The sequence below is a fragment of the Pezoporus wallicus genome, unplaced genomic scaffold (genome assembly GCF_028554395.1).
Source record: "Pezoporus wallicus isolate ANWC-B61680 ecotype Strahan unplaced genomic scaffold, APGP_CSIRO_Pwel_v1 scaffold_7107, whole genome shotgun sequence".
NCBI classification, from domain to species: Eukaryota; Metazoa; Chordata; class Aves; order Psittaciformes; family Psittacidae; genus Pezoporus; species Pezoporus wallicus.
The window spans coordinates 999,092-1,020,546 of record NW_026642114.1 but is presented as its reverse complement, the minus strand read 5'-3'; positions in this window follow the sequence as shown (position 1 = coordinate 1,020,546).

Here is a 21,455-nt window from a genome sequence, read left to right as displayed (position 1 = left end):
TGTTAACAGCACAGGAGCAGCTTTGAGTCATTTGAAAAGCAGCCTGGGCTGTCCTCAGATAAACCATTGCTGGGGCCATAAGAAAGCAATTACACAGGGGCTTAACTGAGCTGATTTAACAAAGCTGCAGTAATTAAACCTCATACACTTCAGGCTGGGGATTCAGCTCCAAGAGCTATCAGGATCCTGTCTCACAAGGTAAATCTTCTTGGTAAGAGCAGCTGAGTGGATTTAAACCAGAGTAATTCACCCTTCTCTCTCTTTCCTGCCTCTTGGCTTAGATATTGCCCTTGTGGGTGCTGGTGTGGTTAGCAAGGACTCCTCTTGAGGAACAAACCCAGAGCAGAGTAGAACTCCTAGGTCTGTTGCTTTCTGCACCAGGGCATACAGCCTCGAGGTGTGTTATCACAGGATCTGGCAGGCACCTGACTGCTGAGGACAATTTACTAACCTGATCTGGCAGCCTCAGTGTAAAAACTATTGTCCTTTGTGGCTCACGACCCTGATCCAAAGCCTGCTGTAGCTAATGGGAGCCTTTCTCTAGCCTTCAATGGGCTTTGAATTTTCCTGCTGTGGCAGAGGGAAAGCACTGAGTGTCGGGGTCCTACTAAGGATGGAGATAGCTGGGGATGGGTGCTCCCCTGCAGAGGCAGCCTGCTGTGGTGCTCAAGCCCTGACCCGCCACTGGAAGTGCCATCCGCTGGCGCTCAGTGTGCCAGCCATCACCGCAGAGTCACAGGCTATAAGGAGGGAAGAAAGAAACCGTGGTCATGTAGCTTGACCTCTTCTATTCAAAGCAAGATCAAAGGAGGGCCAAGAAGGAGCAGAGGAGGTTGTTGCACCCAATAGCTGAATGCAAGATGAATGGGAGTGGGGGGAGCTGGGGACTTCAGCTTTCAACAAAGCCACAAGATTTAATTAGCATGAAAAGTCATGTTCTGGAATTGCAACGTTAAAAGGATATGGCTGGATCAGTGAAGGCAGGCAGGGGCATCAAAGAGAAGGTGGGTTTCATGTGTCAAAGGTGCATGTGTTTGTGTGGAAGGCCAGAAAATTTGGGGGGATTACACTTCTTGCATGTCTTCAGCTGGTGGGTGAAAGGAAAGACACACAAGGGGGTCTCAAGCCCACCAGGTAAAGAAGGCTTTAGTGAGCAGCTAGCAGCATCATTTAGTTGATGTGGGATATCTGTTCCTGGGGATAGAAGATGCAGAGGACTCAGTGAGTCTTGAGGGGGTGTGACCATCTCTATCACCAAGGATGGAAGAACAAGGAAGAGCCTGTTTCTGATGGTAACTCCTGCAGGAGAAACTGGCTAGGGATGTGAAAGGTGACTGTTAGAGTTGCTGGGAAATGACTGAACTGGTGCTGAGGAGCAAGAGGGAGTAAGGAGAGTGCTGGATTTATGTACAGATCTGGGAACCCCAGCACAGGCCGATCATGCAGAGGCAAGGCCCCTTGGGAAGCTGACCTTAAGGGGGGAAAAGTTGTTAATGAGAGTCAATCACAACTTCTTGTGGGCACAGTTCAGAGTATGGGTGCAGGAGAAAGGAAGCATAGGGAAAGAACCTTGATCTGAGAAAGAAAGAGCTGGGGGAAATTAAAAGTAGGTCAGGCCATGACGATCAAGTACAAAAGTGCAGCACACACATGCAGAGACAAGATCAGATAAGCCAAGGCACATGGTGAGATGCAATTAGCAGGGGACATCAAGTGTAACGAGAGATTGCTCTAGCAGTACATCAGCAGTTGCAGGAGGAGCACAGAGGTGTTGGTTTGGCACTTGGGGACAGGGAAGCATTCAGCAGATGATGCCAAAGAAATGGCATCACATTTGTTTTACCCTAAGAAGGTCTGCTGTTATCCCAGTCAAGTACTGGGGAAAAACACGCCTATCCTTAAAAAGGGAGCAAAGGAAGAATGGGTTAATTATGCAGTTTTCAGTCTAACTGCAGTTCACAGAAAAGCATTGGGACCTATAGTCAAGCTTGTAAAAACCTAGGAGAAAATAAGGGCATGAGAACAGGTAACGCAGTTACCAAGTCACTGATGAAAACATCACCAGATGCCAGCGTTGCCCTATGCATACTTAGTCAACAAATCTTTTCAGTACAACAGTGAACCTCTAGTAGGTGCATGATGGAGGGATAGTGTTCTCCCCTTTCCCACTGTGACCTTGTCAAGAGTAGGTCTATCAAAATCAACGGAGATACCACAGTATAAATCCAAAGCTGGTAAAAGGCGTGAGTGTCCCATTGCAGAAACATTGACAGCCAGTTTTGAGAAACATCGAGAGCCTAGGAGATGTGTCCCAAGTTGCCAGGTTATTGAAAAATGGCATTTCATAAATACTATACCATCCTCTGAAGCTTGTAGAGATTTCATGAAGCCAAAACATCACTGGCTAGGTGCTGGCAGCTGTGTGGTGGTACTGTCTCAGCTGAAAATAGACTGGAAAATAATTCCATGAAAATAGCTGTTTGTTGCAATATTGAAGCTGGCAAACCTTCAGAGGTGGAACTTCAGGATGCTGAAATTAGGAGAGAAAATCCATCTGGCCCTTCTGAAGCCAAAACATACTGAGGTGAGGATACCTGCGCCAAATTTCTTCATGTAAAATGAGGGTTTTTTTCAGGTTCAGAGTGTAAATGGCTAGTTTACCTGTCACCACCCCTCCTGTTTTTCACAGTGAATTCAACAGGGTAGCAGGTTTTGTTTGCAGCATGGGCTCTATGTGTTTTTTTTTCGTCTGTGCCTTGCTCAGATGAATTGCAAAAGCACTTTGGAGAGAAAGAAAACAGAGAGGGATCTTCAGAAGAAGAAGGAGGTAGCAACAGGTTACTGAGGTGCAAGAACAGCTTCATGGTGGACTGTGTCAACATCTGGGCTGTGTCCTTGCTGAGACATATATCTCCCGTGCATGGCCCGGTCCCCTGGTGTTTTTCAGTCCCCTTGCCCAAGCAGGAGCTCTTGCCTCTGCCTTGCAAGCTGGAAAGGACCATCCTTTCCTTGTGCTACACGTGAACCAAACCAGAGGTGTCTCAGCTGCTTCTGGGACTTCGTGCTTAACATGCTGAGTGGAAGGATCCTCAAACCCCTACTGATTGGAGAGCCTGCAGAAGCAGCTTTCACCAGCACCCAATTATGCCTGTTGCAGGGAGATTAGTTAATTTCAAAGCCGGATAGATCAAATGCAGCTGGTGCTGGAGCTGTGTGTTATCTCTCACCTTGCCCAGAAGTTTGAACAGCAGAACAAATGATTTGTTCATGTTTTTATTGTGCTTCTCCCCCTCCCTTCTATCAGGGAACCATAAACCAGAGATAATCTACAATTCTCCTTGTCTAATTGCACTGCCCGGCCACCTGAATGCCATTGCCTCATGGATAAAATGCCCTCCATCATCTTGGCTCTCCCCGTGCCACTTGGGAAGCAGGGCGCATGCCAGCTGCCTTCACAGCTGGCTGCTGAGTCCTGAGACCCAGTTTTCCCTGAGGTAATAATTTACTTGGATGCTAACTGGGCCATCCACAGAGTGAATTAGAAGAATGTTCTTCCACCAGCTCTGGAGCTGTGGGAATCCTGTGGCTGTGCCCAAAGGGTAGGGGGATCTCACAGAGAAGTAAGTGGAGCCTGGGAGCCTGTTTGCAAGGAAATTCAACTAAAAATGTGTAGAAAAACAGCCGTTGGGCTTCGCATTTCAAACCCAGAGTGGTACCCAGTAGGTCTGAAAAGCTGTTTACACTTGAGCATTGGGAGACTGCAGAATCATATTTTTACTAAAATATTAGGTTTCCCCCCCCCTTCATTACAACAAAATTAAATGGAAAAGTGACCATTTGCAATCTGCTTGATTTAGTCCAACTGAAAACTGACTGCAAACACTCGGTGCTGGGCAAAGCATTTCTCTCACAGTTTCTTTTTTCTCCCTTCTTTCAAAATACCTTTTCCCGGTAGGTTTAACCCAGAGCTGTCTGTTTTGCTGGGAGGGGCAGAAAAAATATAAAAACGCCCAAAACAACAACCCAAGAATTTTAAAATCAATACTTCATATTGTCTGGGAAAAAAAAAATATATATATATATTGTTGTTTGGGTTTTGTTTTTTGTTTTTTGTTTTTTTAGCAGCTTAACACTTTTGATGAAAGGATGTCAACCATGCCGGCTCCCCGAGGAAGCTCCCTCTACGGGCGATGCTGCGCTAGCGTTGCTTCCTGCTCCGCGCCACAGCCATGTCCTGCCCCGGAATCCCATGGGTTGGCCTCGCACAGCGGGTGGCAACACTGCAGGAGCAGCTGAGTCTTCCAGACTGTGAAACTTTTAGATTACATTCTCTCAACACCAGCCCTTTTTTTTTTTTTTTTTTTTCCTTTCCTTCCCTGGAAAAATAGGAATTAAAAAATAATCACAAAAATCTTTATCTGAAGCAGTAGGGTGCTCTGATAGCACTAGGGATGGTATTGCATGGGATGCAAGGGGCTCTGAACACCCTGAAAAGGGAAAGATGCGTTCAACTCCCAGTGATAATCTTCATCATGTGTTTTTACAGCTAACACCTGCAAACCTGCTTACTTTGTTAGGAGAGGGTTTCTGAATTTCTGCTTGTAAAGGAGGTGGGGGTTTGTTTCCTGGTGGGGAAAGCTAAAGCCATTTACACACTTTCTTCCTCTGCACTTTGGGCTCCTTTCAATGGGTTTGCAGCCATGCATGTGCTAAAGGGCTGAAGGCACTGACAGTGAGCTTACTCTGCATTCCCACCACAGCTACAGTGGAGAACCGGTACCTCTGCCTTCACCAGAGCTCTCACCAAGCAGCATAGATGGCAGGATGGGGCCCAGAGGTAAGGATACCAATGCATCTGTTCTCTCACTGACTGCAAGTGGCTCTGGCAAAATTAGTGGTGGCTTCAGATGTTCAGCTTGATTGAACCAAAACTGATGCTGATCTCCCAGGGCAAGGCAGGAGCCGAGCAGTGGCAGCCATACCCTGCTAACTAAGGACAGCAGATAGGACGATGTGGGGTGACAGCAGCCCAACTCCCAGCTGTGTGCTGTCCTACAGACACACTGATTTTGACTGTTCAGTCAAATTTTAACAGACTCATATGGAATAAATTGAATTTCCCACCCCAGATGCTAGCATGAACTCTATTAGGACAGCTGTTTGCTAGGCAGTGATGGAAAATGTTGAGTTTTAATCCCTTGGGAAAGATCTGCAAAATGCTTCTACTTAGCATGGTGATGAAGAGGCAAAATTTCAGTCACCCTCAGAAAGGGCATAAAATGCTATAGAAACATTTTGATTCTGAAATACTGGCATGTCCTTAGAGCAGGTTCAGGGTCAAAGAGAAACACTGTGGCTGTGAAATCTTGCTTCAAAATTCCCTGCTTTTGTGGAAGATACGGAGTTTGCAGATGGCAGGAGGTCCGTCACAGCACTTTGCAGTGCAGAACAGAGGCTCAAAAAGCTGAGGCAAAAGAGCTGATGCTGGTTGCAGAAGGTTTGGTCCTTCAGCACAAAAAAGGTACTGGTTTATAGGCTTGTTGGTACTGAGGAGAAAAATTCCTGCTTTATTGTCGTTGCTCTTCTCCAAGAGATGTTCCCTCTAAGTGACGATGTAATAACATGGGCTGAACCTGTGCTCACTGGACCAGAGCTCCTTTGTGGGGTAAAGGCTGACTGTATACCACAGCAGGCTGGAGGTGAAATACAGACTTACATCTGTGACTGCCAGTCCAAATTTTTCCCAAGTTATTGGGGTGTTAGGGAAGGGCATTGAGGCGCAGAATTCCTTAAAGCATGACCCGCTCTGGACTGTCCCCAGCACGTGGCTCTGGAGGTGGTAATGATGGGAAAGACCAGACAGTGCCTGAGCTCTAAGATATCCATGACAGCTCTGCAAAACTGAATTACGGAGAGTTGTGATGTTAATGTACAGTCAGCGAGAAAGATAGGAGAAATACCGCCATGCAGAGATCCATATTTTTTCCCACTGAGTAAAATACTGTGTAATTTTATCTAGTTACTATAAAACAGTTTATACTCCTTGTTTATAAAGAAAAAAAGGGAGGGGGAACATATTTCACTTCCACTACTGACAGGCTATGGAGGAAAAATAGATGGTTTCTTCTGCATTTAATATTTCAAACCAAGTAGACCCAAAAGAAAAGGCAGCAATTAACCACAAGTACCAGCAATGTGTTTCATGTGTTTCTTCTCTCTGGATTCAGTTATGAAGAATCAGTTTGGTACAGAATTATTTACAGTCACGTTACATCTTTTAGTAGTAATTTTCTAAGCTAGTCAAGAAAGCAGTGCATTTGCCATGTTCACCTTTCAGACCACAGACCCCTGAGATGAAATGTGCATCTCCCATTTAGTCAGGATTGAAATCCTTTACATTCAGCCAGTTAGAAATGGTTACTAAATGATCTCCACATATCTGACCATATGTTGGAATAAACTTATACACAGGAAAGTAAATTTTATAAGCCCAGCAGAACCCAAGAAAGGGGCCAAATGGTAAAAAGGGCCCTTGATTGTGGTGCAGGTTCTCTGTACCTATGGCCACACATACAAAGGTATGTATTACATGTGCAGGGCTATGCATTTTTCCTCTTCAACTGTTAATTCCAGGCAAGCCTACCATGTGTGTCCTAGTGGCATCATCTTTCCCACATCTCCTGAATCAGTCTGTCATCACCGCTCAGGTCTTGCCACCTAAATAGCAGGGCTGAAAGACCAGTGTTAGCTGAATCATCAGCAGGAACCCATCAAGGATGCAGGCTCCTCGTCTGCCGCCTCCTACTCTGCATAGCCTGCACCCAGGCTGGCAACATCCTGTGAATATCTCTCCTAGACTGAATTTCTCCAGGGGAGGACCAGTACTTAATTTGGCTGACTCTGTGCTCTGTGGGAGCTCTCATCCATGCCAGCTTGAGTCCTAGCAAAAACCCATCATCATTAGTCCTCAAAAGGAACAGCTCAGATATTCTCCACCCCTGTTCCTGCAGGGTGGGATGTACTGTGCATTCCACAGACCAAAATTCCCCTGGCAGGCTTAATTACAGCAATCAGCCTTCACGCTATTTTCAACAGCACTTCTGCCTCCGACTCCATAAGGCCACCGTGATGGGGCCAGAAGTAGTAGCTTTTCCACAGGTACTGGGGGAGAGGACACGGGTAATTTGGCTACACCAGACCTGCAGGCAGGACTCTGTGGGGTGAGCATGCAAAGCGGTATATGAGGCCCATGGTTTTGTCTGAGGAGGTTGCCCTAATTGGAACTGTTTGGGATGTGCCCTGGCTCCATCTTCTAACAATGCTCTGTTCAGCAGGGTCTTCACTGCAGCTTGCAGCAGATTTGCTCTGGTGCAAGGCAGGGCTGGGATGGGGAGAATCAGGCCAGTGTGCATTTCTCTTTGCTAACACTTTGGCAGCCTCTCAATGAATAAACCACTAGAAAACAAATCTGGAGCAGCCCTCGGCTGTGGTGGCCAGACCTCGTCTGTTAACTGGGCTGAAGAGTACCAGCTGCTCTGCTCCTGCCCCAGGGAAGAGAGGCCCTTCTGCTGTGGTCTGGGGACTAGAAATGAGCCTGAACCAAACCCTGCAAACTGGGATGGCTTTTAGACTCCAGCTCTGGATCCAAATCCAAATCTCATGGCTTTACATGCTGCCTGAATCTATGTCTTGGCTCCAAATACCTCCAAATATCCCCCTGCTCTACAAAGGCAAATAATAGAGTGGTGACAAACTTTTTTTCTGTCCATGGCTCTGTGTAATGCTGACTTTAAGGTGCTCTGGCTTGAGCTTCCCTAGCTGCATCACTGCAGCCAGGACAATGCTTGCATTTAAATCCCTTCTTTCACCCCTCTGGTAGCAGGTGTTGACTTGGCAAAGTGACTTGCCTGGTTTTGTGCAGCAAGCTGGGAATGTGTGGCTCATGGCCCTTGACCTATGGGTGCTTCCCCATGCCAGGCTATGTTGCAGGAGGAGATATGCTCAAGGGGGACAAAGCTTCCCTTGCTGGGGATGGGGAGCCAGGGCAGCTTCCCCAGCTCTTTTCATTGCCCGTCTGCCTAGCTTATCCCCCATTTCCCAGGTGCATGGGAACCCCTTCCTGTATCTCACAGATGCTCTTTTCCTGAGCTTGGCCTACTCCTCAAGCCCCATAACTTGCGTCTGTTAAACCTGAGGATGTCATGGAGCTGAGGTATGCCAGCCCCAGCAGTGCAACACAGATCTCTGTGCACCACAGTGCCTGGTCCAGGCACCTCACGGCAATACCAGTTTGCAGCATGACTCCCTGAGCCACGGGCTGCAGTAGCTGGTTTCTGATTTAGAAGAGCAGTGTATATGGTAGGTATTGGGGGCTCCAGTCCCAAAAGGGGCCTGGTGAGAAGGGGTGAGAATTGAGGAGGAAATGTGCTATTATTTTGGCTTTTGTAAGGCACTAGCTAAACTCTTGCTCTTCCTGTGTTTTCTAGTGGTGTCTGTGCAGCAACAGTGCAATGCTTGTACTTGGACACCAGCTGCAGTCAAACAGGGTAAAAAAGGAACTAGCCCAATTTTAAATGGGAAAGATTTTGTAGAAGGACTATATTTTCCCATCTGTCTGAATCTTGCCAGTGTTCTGTAGCTCAAGAGGTGTTGTCCAGCATTACTTTCAGCTGAAACGTGAGGGAGGAAACTGCACTTTCATTGCCTGAAATTCTCCCCATCCTCCTTGCATGGGAAAGGCTGGGTTAATTGCTTGCAGCAGCTTTGTCCCAGGTTTGCCCTTTGTGCTACTGACCAAGTGGTCCCCAGGCCTCACTAGCCCATGGGCCCTGATAAAGAGCAAGAAACATTCAGGGTGTTGCAACACCCTTCCACCAGTGGCTGAGGACACAGTCATCTCTGAATGAAAGGATTCAGCCACACTGAGCCATGGCAGAGTATATATTGCAGATGTGTTGCAAAATCTTGGGAGTGGGGGAGGAGATGGGTCAGTCAAAACCCTAAGCAGTCCCCAGCAGTATCTCTGAGGTACCATCATGACCCCAAAGCTGTTGCAGTAGGTGGCCTCATCCCTTGAACCGTGTTCCCTGAGCAAATTTGTGCTCAGCTCTCACCCTGCTGCTGTCTCCCACCTCTTCTATCCTCCTAGGATTCCCCTCCTGAAGCTGCCTCAACCTGCTGTGGCACCTTCTGTCAAACGCTTCACACGTTTGTCACCAAAATGTTTTGGCAGCAGCAGCATCTCTAGGTTTTGACATAATCCCGACAGGAGACTTTCTCAATTATTACTAATGGAACATTATGCTCCTCTTTGGGAACTCCTGCATGAATAAAAAGGGTCATTAATGACATCTGCGCGGAGCCCGGAAATTATTAGTCAATGCCGATACAGTTTTATCTTATTTTTTTAATTTTTACATATATATTTTCTTAAGCTCCTAGTAATTTCCCACCTTGCCTCCCACCCCCTTCTCCAAAGTCTCCTGTGCAAGCTGGAGCTGAACTGGGTTACTGTCAATGCTCTCGCTTTTGTGCAGGTAAATGCTATTCCCCTCCCACCCTTCCTTCCCTTTTATTCCCTCTTGGCTTCTTTAAGGATCATAGCTCTCGTTTCAGTCCCAAGAGATCCTGTCACATCTTTCTCTGGGCTTGATTTTATTGCCAGTCAAGCTCAAATACTTGGACTTTAAGAAATCAATACTGCCCTGGTCCTACCAAGGCAGTGCTGGAAGGGGAGTAGTGGGACGTGTCCTGCTGTCCATGGCCACCAGGGTGACCTGCCTCCTATTCTGTGCTGGTGGCACACAAGAGATACTGGAAGAGGGACTGGAAGTATCCCCAGGTGCTACATACCATCATGCAACAGGGAAGCTCAGCTTGGATCACTTTAGAGGACTTTCTAGACAGCAAACTATTGTTTTTTTTTCTGTCCTCATGCCAGGTATTCAGTTCCCTCTGTTCAATACCCCTTAAAAGTGGCCCAAAATAGGCTTTTTGGGTTGATTTTTTATTTTGTGGTGGGTTTTGTTCTTTGGGTTTTTTTTTTCCTTTTTCTTTTTCCATAGAAAAGTGCAGCAATTTGAGAAACTGGCACTTTGCAAGTCAAAAAGGCCCTTGTAATACAGATGTGACAAAAAAGGTGTCCCTGTCCTGAGCCATGTCAAATGGGTCTGCAAGTCATGACCACTGAGGAGGTGACTGATGTGGGGCTGTGCACCATGTGTTGGAGGCTGTATCTGTCCTATGTCTCACATTGATGACATGCGGGTGCGAGCCCTGGGCCAGTGTCAGTGGTATGTCCAGCAGAACAAAACCCTGAGGCTATTCCTTTTGCTGCATTCCTGTGCCAGCACATGTGGTTTGGAGGCACATGGAGTTGTATTCCAAAGAAGGAAAGGAAAGGTCTGGGTTGATGGTTAGGCTTTCGGAGGAATTTCTCATGTCCTGTGGAACAGGAGAAAGGCTGATGTCTTCACTGGCTCAAAGCTTGTTTTTATTTTTGGGACTGGGATCTGTCAAATGAGCTCCACAGAAGTTGAAGATAGTGTTGCTTCATAGCCAGCAGGGAGGTTCTCTGCTTCCTGCACCCCCTACGAGTTGCCCATCTCCATGGTGAGTGTCTCTAATGCTGCTAGGTATGAGACTCTTCCCCAGGCCATAGTCTGCAGCCAGAGGAGATGTGGCTGCTGTGGGGCTTGATTTGCTTAGCAAGGCACATGCAAGGCAAGGGGCACCACCTGGGGTGAGAGCTTTGGCCCAGGTGGGAGATGTGACTATTCTCTCAGGGGATGCTCAAGACCTAGACTCAGAGCTGCTGCATGTCCGTGGGGAAGGTCAAGCAGGGATCGCTGGCCACGATTCAAACTTGGCACTTGGGGTAAAAGGTCAATGCAGTAACTCTAAAAAGAAAACTACTAAACAAGAAATAGACTCCTTTTAAAAAAAGTCCCTTGGAGAAAAGATATTTCAACCCCTTTTTGATTTATGACCTACTATAGGTTATTGAGACATTATTTACAATCGATATACGCTCCTGCAAGACTCCCGCTGGAGCCATAGACCCTGCCTGTTAGAGTGGAGACTGGTCAGCCTGCTCCACTGGAAGTGCCAGCCATGTCCTGCTGGAACAGGCTATAAAGCCGGATGCAGCTGTATATCTTTCAGAAAATGGACCTGGTTACACATGTCTTTGGGCAGCTGACACAGGGATATAGTTTAGGGCTAAGACAGCGTTTCAGCAGCAGAAATCAGCATTCTTCAATCTTGCCAATAATGGAATCCCTTGTGCAACAGAGAGAGCTCCATGGCCTTAAAGGTGCGAAATGGAGTTGTTCAGTTGACTCATAATGGAATTGGGCCAATTTTGAAGCAAGCACTGGATTTTATTCTGGGATTTTATCTTTAAAGGGGGATTTGCAAACACTTTAAGGAGGGGGAGAGAAATTCATTCAGCGTAAAATTACGTCCTGGCCGAATTCCAGTTTGGGTAATTACAGTCTCTTTCTGTAGTGGCTGCAGGACAAAGGGCCATTCATCACACTCCAAAATGCTGCAAAGGGCTCCCGTGTTCCACCCTGAGAAGTGCCTGTATTTGAATCCAAGAGAGAAAGTTTCCTCTCTGTGCTCAAGGCCACTCCAGAGAGTAATGGAGCTTGGCATTTCTTTAGGATCCTTTTGGGTGAGATATAGGGGCAAGCACCTTGTTATGTGCTGCTTAGTCTTCAGCAAATCTGGGTAAGTATGGTGCTGAGCAAAACAGATTCCTTCCAGCCTCCTGTGGGTTTCCTTTCACTCAAAGGATATGCTTGGCTTTGCAGGGTGCCACTGGAGCTCCAGGGATCGTGCTGGAGAAGAGAAGCTGGATTTCCTCTCTGCAAACCTGCCAATTTGGAAATGCCTATAGGCAAGAGACTGGGTCACAACCAGCTGAGCAGGCCTCAAGGACTTGGGTTACATTCAGAACTGATGCTAAGGAGCCTGGAAACATGCAGGTGCTCTGCCTTCCTCCTTCTAGGTCTCCATACAGCCAGAGAAGAAATACTTGCAACCCTTCTTCCAGCTTTCTAGCTTAGAGAGGGTCACACTTAAATAGTGGACCAGTTTTCAGTGGAAGCAATTTAGCAGCAAAGCAATTGCTCCCTTGTCTCCTGGTTGCTCTCTTTCCAGCCACTCTGTTGTGAGGCCCCGTAGTGGCATCCCTGGTACTCAGGAAGAGGCTACACAATGATGCAGCAACAGCACGAGCTATGTGGGGTGAGGGAGCATGTCTGCATGCCACCCACCAGCTGACCTGCTAGGGAGCATCCCTGGCCTATGTGTCTTGAGAGTGTCCCTTTAAAGCAATTTGTAGACTGTTATCCTGTATCATTAACCTAATTAGTGTAATTGCTGCCATTTATGTAATGAGTATAAATACTGGAGGAATCCCATAATTAGAAGATGTAATTAGGTAATTAATAGATGACATGGTAACAAAAATCCAGGGGAAACTTTGCAAGGTGGACACTGTGTATATGTTTGTGCATGTGCACATGTGGCTATTCAGATACACTCCTCCTACCAGGGTCTGTCACAGATGTGTTCTGCAGTTGGCTTCAGCCTGGAGCCCCTCTATATTACACTGGTAACGTAAAGGGACCTTCAGGTGACATGTTAAAGCTCTCTTAGATTTCTACAGATCTTTCAGAGGGGCTCTGGAGTTGCTTAAGGGAAGAACAGAGCTGTGGCCATTGCCTTGCCATATGGACGCTCTGTTTTCAGATGCTGGGAGAAGCAAGGTGAATTCAACAAAGGTCTGAGACTTTCCCCAGCCCTAGGATTGAAGGTGGCTTGAAATGTTTGCTCCATGGTGCCTCTCTGACACAACCAGCACTGGAAATAGCACAAAGGCCAGCTCCTGCATATACAACCCTCTTGACCAGAGGGATAATAAGGAGCCCCAGAGCTGTCCTTTGCTGCATGATGAAGTCCGGTTTAAGTTCTCTTGTGGGTTTGGCCCAGAAAAGTGATTGGAGCTGGAAATCGTTTGTGCTGGGGAGACCAGATAAGGTTCCTGCTCTGCCTGAGGAGCACTTTTTCAGAGGTTCACAAGTTGTGCTTTAGCTGGACCCTTTCTAGTCATCGAAATGTTGACTTTCCTGCTGCTCTTTGTGTCTTGCTTCTCAAAGCCCTTTCACACTTCTGGAGTACTTACATATCCATCTGCATCTGAAGAAAATGAGGTGCAGTCAAGGAAAGGTGTTTGTTTGTTTGTGTGTTGTGGGGTTTTTTGCTACTGCTGTTGAGGATGATATGGATTACTGGCTGGCATCTGTCAGAAGGAGTCACTACTGCCAGCTTTGTGGCAGGAGGAGAAATCCCTCTTTCATGTGTACATATCTCTTCAGCATTGCTAAGCAGTGGGTGGCTGAAGGGGACCATCAGGTTAGGATTCTCACAAGTTTTCCCTTTCAGACCCGAACATGTAAGGAAGAAGCTAACTTGAAAATGCCAGTGGGACCAGCCAGGCCAACTCTGACTCATGTGACAAAAGACATTTTTCAGCCACCAGACTCCAGCCCCCTAAATCGAGGCTCCCATCCAGTTCTTTAAATAGGCTTTGTATCCTCCCAGCAAAGCAGCTTCCGTTGCCACCCTGTGAGGCATTACAGCGTGGCTGAAGCTCTTGGTCTCCCTTCTGGCTGGCTCTGGAAGGGGTTCTCTCCTCCAGCCATTCCCCCAGGAACTGCAGATGGACACTGCGGAGGAGCCAGTTTCCTTCTCCCTTTGATCTTCCTACCTAGTCATGCCTAGGAAAACAGAGTGATCTTCAAGCAACACTCCTCCAAGGACCCAGGGATGAGATCCTCCTCTGGGATTGCTCTTCTGGGTGAAGATTATGGCACTTTGATTGCAAGGTCTGCTGCTAGGCCTGAAGATGGGAGTGATGTAGCAACATCATAACAGCAGGTTAGAGACCTGGAGCCACTGGTCTTCCCAAAAGACAAAGCAAACATGTCTTTTCAAGACAAGGGAACAGTCTTTCCAAAGATATGGGGAACATGTCTTTGGGAAGACCAGTGTGATGCTGAGCACTGCTTGAACCCTGCTGTGTTCTGAAGGGAGAAAAGAGACTAGAAGGTCTTTTGAGGATTTAGCTGGGATAAGAGGGAGCAGAAGCTACCAGTATCTTGGCTGTAGAATATCTCCTCTGCAGAGGGCCTTGGGCTCTCTGCATGCCACATTGACTAATCTATGCTGCCTTATTTTGAAGAAGCCATCAACCTTGTGGTTTTTACTCTTGGCCTCCCCTCTTCCCTTTTGGAGTATCTCCTCTCCAAAAATTGAGATATTTTGCACTCCTTGGAGGAACACTGCGGCCAGCAAGAAGCGACCCCAAGACCTGCAGCATTGGAAGCTCTGGAATGTAGGAGAGGTCAGAGGGGAGTTTGTACGGGCATTGGGTGGTCAAAGGCTGCTGAGTCCCCAGGACCAGCAGCTAGAGGGAGATACAACCTCACGCTGAGGGCCAGCCTTATCTATGCTGTGGATTCCTGCCATAAAGCCAAAGAAAATCCTCTTGCTTTTCAGTGTTTAGGGTCTATGTAATGCACAGCCATAATGCAGGCTTCATTACATAGCATAAGTAATTCTCGAGATTAAAGACTTTTAAAATGGCTCCTGCTGGAATTTCTGCTAGAGTATTTCCTAGTCCCTGTCTACATGGGAAGTTTTATCAGGTGTATCGTGATCAGTATATGCAGATCAAGTTACACCAGGAAGACTCTGTCTAGACATCTTAATTCCAGTATAAAAAGGGCCTTTTTTTCCTTTAGCTTAAATTCAGTTGCAAATGTCTGTCACAAAATCAGGGCCTGCTTCATCAGTGTAAGAGCCTCCTTATATTTAGCATTATGTTCAGACCTGTTTGAATTCCCACCATAGACTGTATCAAAGCCTGCTCTATCCCGAGGCCAGGGTTTCTGCTCCTGCCGTAGCCCTGGCTCAGGGACATGAAGGTAGATTGGTGTTTGGCAGGGCTGGGCTGGAGGTGGCTCTTCGTGCCCAACGGAAGCACATGACCTTGCGGGGCACTCCTAAAGTCTTTCAGCCTAACCCTGCTCTACCCCACTTTGCTTCCCAGTCACTTGTTCCATGATCCCCATCCTCCCACCACAACAGGATGTGTCCCATGAGGCACTATTCAGTGCCTTCCAGCTGAACCTCTCCATTTCATCTAGAAAGCTGGTTTGGGTATTTTCCCACCAAGACCCAAATGTGCAAGAGCCATGTTGCATTTTGGCTCATTTTCCCTGTAGAGAGCTCTGAGTCCCAAATGATCCCAGCTTCAAAACTTGTTTTGAGGTCTTTCAGACTATGAGATCAGCCCACTGGGTTTGCAGAGCTGAATGGAGGTGCTGCATCTCCTACCCTGCAGCCACGGAGGGAGGCTCCAGGATGCTGGCTCTCTGAGTGATGGCCTGTGTGGAGTATCTGCCTCCCTCGGCTCTGGATCATCACACGTATGAGAATCTCTGCCATTTCTACATGTGCTTTACTTGTCTTTGCCCCTACCAGGTACTGAGCATTAATTTGGTTTTGAGGCCATGTCCAAACTACCCTAACACAGACCTTCCACCAGGAGTGAAGAGCAGCTGTACTGTGTCCCTTGCTCTCCTTTTATAACGATATCCCTTTTTGCTGTGTTTCTGTCTCCCCTTCAAGGTCTAACTCTGCCTGAGTCCTGCCAAGTTTCATCTTGTTCCTGTATTTCTTGATTTCCAGATGTGTCTTCCTTTCCTGATCTCTTCCACCTCATCCTTTTTTTTCTTTGTAGTCCTGATGCTAAGTTTGAACACCTTTTTCCTATTAAACATGGTTTCAGGCTCAAAGGCTCACTTGAATGGTTGCCCCACCATTAAAGTTTCACACTCTAATTAAAAAAAATCTGAAATTTCCTCCATGTTCAAATCCTTAAGCTCTTCAGTCATGTTGAGCATGTTAATAGCGTTGTAGTTCTGGCCTAGCTTTGGGCATCTTCTCCAGTGAGCTTGATTTATCTATCTAGGATCAAACGGACATTGTCTTCTAGAAATGGCTAGCTGTTCACCAAACCTGTGGCTAAATGGGCATCAGAGGAAAACCCCAGGAATGGGTAGAGGCCTGGGTATAAGAAGCTTTTTAGGACCAGTTGTCTGGATGAGGAACCTTTAACTGGGAGCAGTAAATTATATTCATTTATAAGATTTGTCCTGGTTCAACGCAAAATGGATCTGAGGAAGTCTTGTGCTAGGCAAGAGGATCCCAGTACTGGTGTGTGGTTTTTTTCTCTTAACTCTCTGTCTACAGATTTATTGGAATTCAAGTTGCCAGGAAAGCATTACCAAATAATTATCCTGTGCTACCTCATGGTAACCTCTGCAAGAAGGCGTTTAGATAGAGAAACCATGTGAACTAGTCATTAATATCTTATAGGTCAGAGTTTCGGATGTTGCATTGTGATGAAATATATATTTCTTAGGAAAATGGGCTTGTAAGACAGAGTAAGATTTATGATGATCTTAATTAGATATTTCCTAGCTTTCAAAATGTTTGGGTTTGAGAGATGATATGATAGATAATTAACTTGTTGTCATACAGTGACTTTTCAAATGAAATATTTGTTCTCAAAATATTATTTATCTCAATATGCACTGTATGCATGCCGTAGTATGTACCCATATGTGTATGTATATAAATACATGCATATGCACTGCTGCAGCATTCCCCCCTACAGGAGTAGGGAGCAGCGAGTAGTGCTCCCACATTAGGCACCATCCCAAGCCCCATGTCAGGCTGAGCAGAGGGTGCAGCCATCACAGCCCTGTAAAAAAGGATTGCTGCCACATAGCTGCTGTTCTAGCTGTGCTTGTCCTTGCTCTCCTGCTGGAAAGGTACCCGCAGAGGGTAAAGGAACTGGCATTCCGCCTTGCCCTTTCCTGTGTGGGTTTACTAAGGTGAAGGCCAGAGAGGTTTTCACTTATTTGGGTTTTTTGATTCATCAGCAGATATGAAATGATCACATCAGCTCTGGGTGCTGTGGGACTAGCTTTGCTCTCATCCTGGTAGTCAGGAGGGATGTGTTTGTGGCACTTTTGTCTTTGTTTTGCCCTAAAACCAGGAGGGGACAGCAGTCCAGATCTTTCAAGGTCCTGTGCTAACAGTTTTTGGGAAGTCCTCCAGACCAGTAAGCTCCAGGGACACCTGACAGTAACACAGTGCTGCTAAGAGGTGGGAATTTGTGACATTTTTTTCCGAACTAGTAAACTCTAGATGAAGGGAACTGTATCCCTCACTGCTACATCCATCAAGGGGGGTTGGAAATAATCGCCAGGGAAGGCAGAGGGCAGGTTTGCATTGACCCTAAAGGATACTGGATGTGGGCCCTGAAGCCATGGCTGCCGCAATGCCCCATTGCTGTAAGGGAGCAAAGCTGCTGCAGAAGGAGAGAGGTCACCTGGAAGTTGATGTATTTTTTTCTTTCCCTTTCTTTTGCATTTTTCATCAAAGCCTTATAAATTACAGACAAAACCCCTGGGGAAAAACCTCCCAGCCAGCTGCCTGTTGCAAATACTCCAGGAAACAGGAGGCGGGGAAGAGGGAAGGAAGGCTAAATTTGGTGGCTTTTATTTTTAACAAGGGCTATTTCAATCTGTTTAAAACCCATGTAAAAATAATAAATGGGGCAATGAGAAACTTTTCCCAGCACTGCAGGACTGTCGAGCCGAGTACTCACTCCATCTAGCACAGCACAGATGTGGTGTCTGTGCCAGCCCCTGCTCCGGGAGATGACAGCTCAGACACTGCCAAGGCCATCAGAGGGACAGGGAGCTCAGGGACAGAGATGAAGTTTTTCAAGGCCTCATAAGATTTTCCTAGCAAGGCCAAGAAAGGTTTGAAACTTTCCAAAGCAACTGAAGGATGCATCTGAGAGCCCTAACTTTTCTACAGGGCTGATGTAATGAGGTCCTTAGTGCAGCACAGTAAAGTTTAAGATAACAAACCCAATCAGCCAAGCAGGAAACAACCCCCTTTTTTTTATTTTGCTTTTTAAATAATTCCATGACTGCCCTTTTTCTCCTGACTGGCCTTTGCTAGAACTTGCTGTTTGCAACACCTGAAGTCAAGGCATATAAAATGACTTGGCAGCATCTCTGTAACATTCCTCTGGCACTCTTTGGAGAGCAAGGGTGTTAACCTTGGTGTCCTGGCTGTGTGCCAGGGTAAGTAATTACATTTGGCCTCTATAAATTAGCCCTGTGGTCGCAACCGGGGAGCTGCAGCGTCATTTCCTCCTGGCTGGGCAATGGTGTGTGATGTCCAGCATGCTCCAGCGGGGCACCAGTTGCACCTTGGTGTGTGAGGTGGCGTGGAGTACAGACATGGGGAGCAATGTGGACTTGCTTATGCTGACTCTGTTAAGTTGCTCTGGGTGTGCAGGTGCTGTGCAACAGGTCTGGTTCTCAATGCTTGTGCTCCTGTGTTAGGATAAAGGAGAGCAGAGAGGGCAGAGCTGAGTCGGACCCAGCTCCAACGCCAACAGGGTGACCTGATAAATTGCCTCCAGTCAGCTGAACCTCTGTAATGGCCTCTCAGCTCGCAGCTAAAATTAGCTGAAATGGCATGAAAAGAATTGCTGAAACCTCCATGAAAGTGATTTAAGCCAAAGCACGTGACCTTGCATTTGTCACGGGCTGAAGCATGCACAGGCCTGGTAGCACAGCACAGGTGATGTGCAGTAGTGTGTTAAGCTTGGGCTGTAAGTAACCCAGTAGCCAGACAGTATGTTCAACCAGTGGCCTGGTCCCACTGTTCTCCGACACTGACTCAGATTAACCCCTTCTGCTGGGACCTAGCAGCTAGTGTCTTCAGCTGGTGTCTAGTTATAGCTGAAATGGAGGGCAGGAAGGGTTAGTTTAAGATTAGATTCAATGTGCTGGCCAACTGTGCTGTATTTCCCAATGCAGATGCTAAGCTAACCCTGCCTAATCAAGTCTGAGATAAGATGGAGTGTGTCTACATGGAGGAGACAGATGATAAAGCAAACAGGTTTGGAAGGTCTAAGCAGGAGGAGGTGTAGTGGCACGTTCCAGACCATCTTGTTATTGCCCCTTTCAAAGGTCAGCTGCTTGGTCTTTAATTTCCGAGGCTGGCTACTATAGAGCTCGGGATTGCTGTGCCTTCCCTTCAATGAATCCAGCAGCCCTGGCATGGGTGCCCCTCCCAGGCTGGCAGCAAAGGCTGTGGCTCTTGGGGTTGCCTGCAGTGGAGTGGTTACACCTTTGCAGGGCTGTTTTGTGTGTGGGAAAGGATTTCAAGGAACAATTGACCAAATGAAACCTCCGTAATGCTTCTAAATACTCAAACACATTAGACATGCCTGCCCAGCTCAGAGATAAATTAGAGCTATTATCACTAGAGCCCAGACAAACAAATGGAGGGCTCTCTCCAAACAAGCCATTCACTCAAGAGACTGGATTTACAAGGGTGAGGGAAGCAGCATGAGCTGCAGGCACCTGCTTTCTTCTGAAACCTGTTTAAATTGGCTGTATTGACTGGTTAAGGAGGAAAGAGAGCACAGCTCTGCCCTTTGTGATCTGGGGAGTCACTTCCGTGTAGGAACAGCAACATCATGATGCACTAGTTGGCATTTTGCTCTCTGTGTCCACAATCAAAGCTGGAAGTCAGACCCTGACCCACTTTGCTTTTTTCCCATGTGATGGTTGGGAGATTAAGGTCCTAGAGCACATCAGGGATGCCAAGGCCACTTTGCTTTGCCCCTGGATTTTTGTTTCTGCTTCCAAGGAGGGATGTGGAGCTGGGTTGGTGGTAAGGTGGCACTGAGAGAGAGTTTAGTTCAAATCAGTGTCTTGGGCATCAAGGAAACTGCCTGAAATAAGAAATGGGAGCCAGAGTATGCACTGTGGGTTTGGTTTTGTGTGGCAGCTAAAGGAAGGAAGGGGCAGATACAGAGACCAAAAGAAGTAAAGGAAAAAAAGAGATCATTATAATGCTTCCCTGGCTGCCTTGGGCAGTCAGTGCTCTGGTGCAGGGAGGTCGGTGGCACAGCTTTGCCATGGTGGCCAGAAGCACCATGCTGCGGTTGAGCATGACAGAGGCTGGGACTCGGATCGTGGCTCAGGCAGGGTGTCTGGAGAAGGGCCATGGTCACTACAAAGTTTCGGCGCTTGTCTGGGCCCCGTAAGCCAGCCCTGATGCGACTGGGGGGAGCCAGGCTGGAGGGAGAGGTTGGGCTGTGGGGTGAGGGCTTTGCAGCGCTTGTGCCCTCATCTGCTTGCCTGGCAGCTCAGGCCAGCATCACCTGCAGAGGCTATGACGAAAGGTGTTATTCTCCTCTGAGAGATGCTCCTGAACAGAAAAACTTGATCCTGAACCAGAGTGCTGCTTTTTGGAAGACATCCAGTCTCTATGCACAACATTTGACTGATGATGAATTTGCCATTTCCCTTGGTAACCGGACCTGGTGATTAACTACCCTCACCGTTCAAAATTGTCTTTTATTTCCCATACAAGGCTCCCTCACTCAGTGTTGTCAACCCTCACTATTTATTTTGGGTTTTGCTGCTTACTGAGCTTTTTACCTGTGAGCCTAACAAACATGCCAATCTCAGCTATTTTCACTCTGTGGGTATCTGAGATCAAATCACGACAAAGATTTTCTTTGACTGCTGAGCAGACAGAGCCCTTTCAGTCTTTTGCAGGGTTGAGCACAGGCAAAGCAGAAGCTGTGCTCGATACTGCCTTGAGCATCTCCCAGTGTGGGGGATTTTATTTAATGTCCCAGCCTCTGGAATTGCACCATTACAAGGGCTTTCCACTTTATTTTTGCAGAAACCTGAAAATGTGACCCAAAACACAAAAATAATACTAATTTGGGGATTTTTTTTTTTTTTTAAATGTATCAAGTGTTTTGTGATGTTTTGGTTTATCGTGAGCAGACGGGTGGTGGGTGCTGGTTTGGTGACTAATTAGAAAATTATGAACTCACTGAGGAGACACCATGAGGCTTAGGAGATCTCTCCTTGCATGTATGTGTGGTTTCTGCAGGCAAGGCAGACCTTGACCTGAAATTCCTACAGCTCTTCCACCTGCACAGTAGTAGGTTTACTTGATGCTGGCAGCCTGTCTGACCTCAACAACTCTGAAGTTCAAGCCTTTATCTGCCGGTTCTCCTGCACTGCTGGCCAGACTGAAGGGCACAAGTGGTCTCAGCATCACTGTCATGCATGTAGAGAAATTGAGTTTATTTGCCAGCTTCCTTAGAAGGTCAGATGTCCACTGCATTGTGTTGACCTTCCTTTGCTGAGCTAACGTGCTTCAGTAATCTCACAGCTTGGGCTTTGTTCGTCTTCCACTGTGTGTGTCACCCTCCCTGTGTCTCCTGGCAGCACTGCTGGATGGAGCACAGCACACTCAGG